The sequence below is a fragment of the Arachis hypogaea genome, chromosome 5, assembly GCF_003086295.3.
Source record: "Arachis hypogaea cultivar Tifrunner chromosome 5, arahy.Tifrunner.gnm2.J5K5, whole genome shotgun sequence".
Lineage (NCBI taxonomy): Eukaryota > Viridiplantae > Streptophyta > Magnoliopsida > Fabales > Fabaceae > Arachis > Arachis hypogaea.
In genome coordinates, this window is record NC_092040.1 from 92,873,067 (window position 1) to 92,879,464 (window position 6,398).

Sequence of the window (6,398 nt, forward strand, 5' to 3'; positions counted from 1 at the left end):
AAAAGACACGTAAAAATAATAAATTGAGAGAGCAATTAGTAATTACTCAATGATTATTTTGATCAATTATATCCACAATGGAAGTTATTGATTTAAAACCAATTTACTTCTTTAATCTATTAATTATGTTAGATATATACTAAAATTAATTATAAAAATAAAATATATATTAAAATATAAAATATACATTAAAAATAAATTAAATTATATATATATTTGTATTTAATTATATAATAATTAATTTTAATATATAAATAATATTTTTATTAATTTATCTATCACTTTAAGGATATGGATAAGAATATTAGGTACTTTTATAATTTGGCATTGACGAAAAAAAAAAAAATAGATTTGATGCTCTGATAATTAACAGAAGGTTAATAAAAAATCACGCTAGGATCAAGATTGCTATCGAAGATTTTTATAAAGAACTGTATTACCAGGAAAGATCACCGGTTGTGAGTTTTAGGGATGGACTGGTAAATTGAATTTATGAAGAAAATTCGATAGCTTTGGAGAGAATACCGAGAATGGAGGAGATTAGAGAGGCTATTTGGGATTGTGAATCATCCAAGACTCCAGGAAGTGATGGGTATAACATGAATTTCATTAAGAAGTGCTGGGATGAGATTGGTGCAGAGTTCATGACAGCTGTTCTGAACTTCTTTCGATCGTCAAGATTGCCTTCTGATTACAATATTACTTGGGTGGCCCTTGCACCTAAGTTTATCAGAGCCAAGGAGATCAAGGACCTTCGGCCGATCAGCATGATAGGTTGCGTATACAAAGTAATTTCCAAAGTGATGGTTAGGAGGATGAGATCAATCATGCTAGGTCTAGTTGGGGAGACTCAAAGCGCATTTATGAAGGGTTGGAAAATACATGATGTGCCTCTTATTGCATGCGAAACAGTGCACTGGTTAAAGATGAGAAAAAAGAAAGCGGCAATCATTAAATTAGAATTTCAGAAGGCTTATGACCTGGTAAAATGGAGTTTTGTGGATATTGTGCTACAAAAGATGGGTTTTGGTTGGGGATGGAGGGGATGGATGAAGGAGTGTATTGGTTCAGCGTCTATGTCGATCCTGATAAATGACTCACCATTTAAACCTTTTAAGATGGAGAGGGGCTTGAAACAAGGTGATCCACTATCTCCATTTTTGTTTGTTCTGGTTGTTGATGTGCTACATAGGATGGTAGGGGAGGCAGTCAGGAACAAACGTATTTTGCCATTGCTAATTGGAAAGGACAATATAGAGTTATCACACCTACAGTTTACAGATGACACTATATTATTCTGTCCACCAGAGGAGGAGACCATCAGAAATTATGCCAGGTTGCTAAGGTGCTTTAAGATGATGTCAAGGTTAACTATTAACTTTGATAAGTCAAGTTTAATCCCAATCAATTGCGAACAGTAGTAGACTTATAACATGTGCAACTTATTGGGATGCAAGGAGACCAGCCTTCTAGTAAGATATTTTGTCATTTTTTTAGGAGCGAACCAAGACTGGTCAGGACTTGGAAACCGATAATTGACAAGGTTGAGGAGCAGTTCAGCTTGTGGAAGACAAAAGTGCTCAATAAAGTGCGTAAGCCTATCCTTATTAAATATGTGTTAAATAGCTTGCCGGTGTACTACTTGAGCCTGTATATGATGCTAAAGGCAGTGGCAGAAATGTAACACCCTACCATACACAGTCTTATGCTTAAGTCATAATTCAGAGATGGCAAGGTATTACGACCTCTAAAACAAAAATTTAGTACGTATAGTAGTATGAATAATTGATTATAACTAGGAGCCTTTGTAGAAAAAGGGGTAAACAAAAACCGCAACTCAAAAGCGCAACACTCCGATCGAAAATGTAACGAACAAGAATAACCAACGCGAGATTATATATATACAAAGGAGTGTCAAAAACAGGAATATCAAGACTCAAGATCCGGCTGCGAAGGTAACCGGTCCGAGCATAACAATATATACATATGATAAAATAAGGAAAACCCCAAAGGAAACCCAAAGGGACACAAATACAGAAAACCTATTCTCCAAGATCTCCCATAGGAGGAGTCATCACAGTCTGTATTATTAAATGGAGATAAAAGTATCTAAACAAAACATATAAACCAAAACATAGCCCCAAGAACAAAGGATCTTCGCAATAACAGAAGTCTCCAGCATGCATCAGCGGGACACCTCACGTCCTGCATCTGAAAACCACAAAATCCGCATGGGTGAGAACCAGAGGTTCCCAGCAGGTAACAGCTTCCACATATATAATACATAATAATAGAGGAAAGCCGAAGGCAATCCTAGAACTTCCTCCAAATAATATCAACGCTTATAAACAAGCTAAACCATAAAGGGCATCTGACTAAAGATTCTTCAGTCTAACTAATACTTCCCTTTCCAATTCCTTCAATCCTCCCAACCACCAGCAGGAGTATAATATAGCAAACACAGTTATATCAAGCAAGAAATATACAATTAGGAACAAGTAAGGCATTTAGACAATTAGCAAGTAATATGCAGTCAAATAGGCAATCTCAAACAATTCATATAGTATGCATATGATGAATGCCTGTCCCTAGTGGCCGATGATATCATCTTGTCGGTTATATAGCCAACCCGACAAGTCCTGGTCGCTAACCATTGGACTGTCCCTCTGTCGTGCATCCCCAAACTCGAGTTATACTCGTTATAAACTTGATCATAAACATGATCCATATACATCACCCTCACTGGTGAATATTTATGGGGGTTCGAGCTCATCCGGGCCTTTCACAGTGCCCGGCCACACTTACGACATAGGGTCAACAGAGTCTCAAGCCTCGACCTGGAGCACGTGGTGGCTAGCCACTGCTACTACCCAGGGAAACTCGTATCTCTGATAGTGGAAGTGCAAATCACAATTATCAATAATTCAGCATCAACATGCGTGAATTCTCATCCATGGATCAACATCCATACTAGCCATTCCGGCTCACGGTTCAATCCAGAACCAGCCAATATTCATAGCATACACAGCTATTCCGGCTCACGGTTAAATCCATAACCAGCCATATTCATAAATAATAACGGCCCTTCGGCCAATGGCATAACAAGCACTTCCACCATCATCCTCCACATCTCACATAATCATCTTGATCCTCATTGATCATTCATATTTCCCTTGCTTCACTTGCAAGTTATCACATTCACTAGCCCCTTTTTAATAGCTAGGCATGCCATAATGATTTAAGACATAAATGGTGAGATTGGAGGCTTAGAAGTATGAGATTTGGCTTTTAAAACTCAAGAATCAACTTTGGGATGAAAACAGGGCCGCGCGTACGCGCACTCCACGCTCACGCGTGGATGGCCTCAAAAACTCATCGACGCGTAAGCGTCAGGCACGCTAGCGCGTGGATTCCAAACTTGTCCATCGACGCGTACGCGCGGGTGTTCTCGTGCCCCAGGCACAACACCGGCACAGTTCTGGCATAACTCTCTGGAAAATGGCTGGGCATTGGGTGCAGCACCATCGGCGCGCCCGCGCACCTCACGCTCACGCGTGGATGGCAATTTTCGGAAGATCGGCGCGCACGCGCTAGGTGCGCCCACGCGCAAGGGGTCATTCTGCTAAAAATTTTCTAAGTTAAAAACTGCAGAATTCACAGATTTACACCCCAATCTTCCAACGGACATAACTTCCTCATTTTAAATCGTTTTTCGCCCGTTCTTCGAACGGCATGGACATCCCGGATCCAATTACATTTCTAAATAGATTTGGTACAAAACGGAGATCCGTAGTCCAAGTTATGTCCCGTCAAAGTATGCCCAAAAACCATATTTTTATACAAAACCACAATATGCCATTTTCAAAACAAACCATTTTTAACTCTTTCCAAAACCAATCAAAACATGCCAATTTCATCCCTTTTCTTTGAAATCAATTCAAACGTATCAAATTCAACATCAAGCCTCCTCAACTCACACATTGACACATAACCCACAATATACAAAATCACTATATCATCATTTTATCCCACTTCACCCAAGTGGCTCAAACTCAAACATATTGACATATCATATACTATTCCTCATGCCAATTCTCAACAACACCAATTCCAATAAATCATTATGGTACACAAACAACATCATACTCACCATCAACATGGTTCAACCCACAATTCAACCATAACCAATCATCAAGCATATATCACAACATGCATATTTCTCATACATCATACCACCAAGGCATCAATAATCATCATCACATATATGACCACATCATATATCTCAATCATTCAACAACATCAACCATTCAATGCCTATCTTAGGGCCTCTAGCCTAAGTATTTCCTACCACATTACATATTAGATACGGGAAACCGAAACCATACCTTAGCCGATTTTCCCAAGCTCCACCGGGGCACTTCCAAACCACTTATCCACAAGCTCTCAAGGCCTCAACACCTTCAAGAACAGATTTTTCACCACCAAACCCTTTCCAAGCTTTTCAAAATCACCAAATCAAGCTCCAATATTCACATATACACAACCTAAGCCACAATCATCATACCCATACACAACATCTCAAACCCAAACATCATAAAACAACAAAAATACACTAGGGTTGAGAATCTTACCACACCCAAGGTCCAAGGAGACAAGATTAACCTTCTCCTTCAAGAGGGTTGGGTCCTATAACATCAAAGAACCCAAAATCTCAACATTTCACCCATTGAAACTCGAAAACAAGGGCTGAGATTCGAACAGCAAAGTGTGGCTTACCTCAAGATTGATGGTATGGGTTTTGTAGAGCTCTCCGCGGTGAACGCGTGGCCACAAACGGGGCGGCAATCGGAGCTCTAGATCAAAAGTTATGGTGGTTTAAAGATCAACCAAGGGAGAGAACTTGAGAGAGAATTCTTCCCTCCATGGCCTCCATTTTCAGCATGTGAGTGTGTTTAGTGAGGAGAGAGAATGCTGAAAACTAGGGTTTTGGTTAAGTTATGTTGGGCCAAGGGCCCACTTTGGGTCCAATTGGCCCGTTCAGTCCAATCTTGGTCCGAATTCTATAAAATTGGTACCAAAATTCTCGTCTCAATCTCCTCTATCATATTTAACCATAAAAATCACATTTTGGGCTTTCTAGAATAAATTCTCATTTATGGGTTAATTAGCCGTTAATTAACCGGGTTTTACATTCTACCCACCTAATTGGGAATTTTGCCCACAAAATTCAAATGCAATTACCTGAGAATAAATGCGGATAGTCCGTTCGCATCTCCGACTCAAGTTCCCAAGTGTGTTCCTCAACACCGCCTCGACTCCAAGCCACTTTGACTAGTGAAACATCTTTCCCACGCAACCGTTTGATGCTAGTGTCATCAATTCTGACCGGAGCCACTGGAAGAGTCAAATCCTCCCTTAACTGAACCGACTCAGGTTCTAACACATGGCTAGCATCAGGGGTGTACTTCCGAAGCTGCGACACGTGAAACACATCGTGCAGGTTCGAAAGATGAGGTGGTAGAGCCATCCGATACGCCACTGGTCCAATCCTCTCCAGGATCTGAAATGGACCAATGTATCGAGGATTCAACTTCTTTGCTTTAATCGCCCTACCTACTCCCGTGGTCGGAGTAACCTTAAGGAAAACATGATCTCCTTCCTCAAATTCTAGGGGCTTTCGCCTCTGATCGGCGTAACTCTTTTGACGACTCTGCGCCGTAAGCATCCTATCACGGATTCTCTTGACTTGTTCAGTAGTCTCAGCTATCATTTCCGGCCCTAACAAGCTTTTCTCTCCAGCTTCATACCAACATAGTGGAGATTGACATTTCCTCCCATACAAGGCCTCATACGGAGCCATTCCGATGCTCGCATGATAACTATTATTGTATGCAAACTCCACTAACGGCATATACCGATCCCAACTCGCCAGTTGGTCCAAAACACAAGCTCTCAACATATCTTCTAGTGTTTGGATCGTCCTCTCAGATTGACCATCTGTTTGAGGATGGTAAGCCGTGCTCAAACTTAATCGGGTTCCAAAAGCTTTCTGAAATGCACCCCAAAACCTTGAAGTGAAACGAGGATCTCTATCAGAGATTATAGTAGCAGGTACACCATGAAGTCTCACAATCTCCTTTATGTACAACCGTGCTAGCTCCTCAAGGGTGTAAGTCATCCGAATGGGCAAAAAGTGAGCTGACTTCGTCAGTCGATCCACAATCACCCAGATAGCATCAAAACCAGCCCTAGTCCTTGGCAATCCCGACACAAAGTCCATTGCAATACTTTCCCACTTCCATTGCGGAATCTCTAAAGGTTGCAACATTCCGGAAGGTCTTTGATGTTCAATCTTTACCTTCTGACAAGTTAAACACTTTGAAACATATTCCGCCACA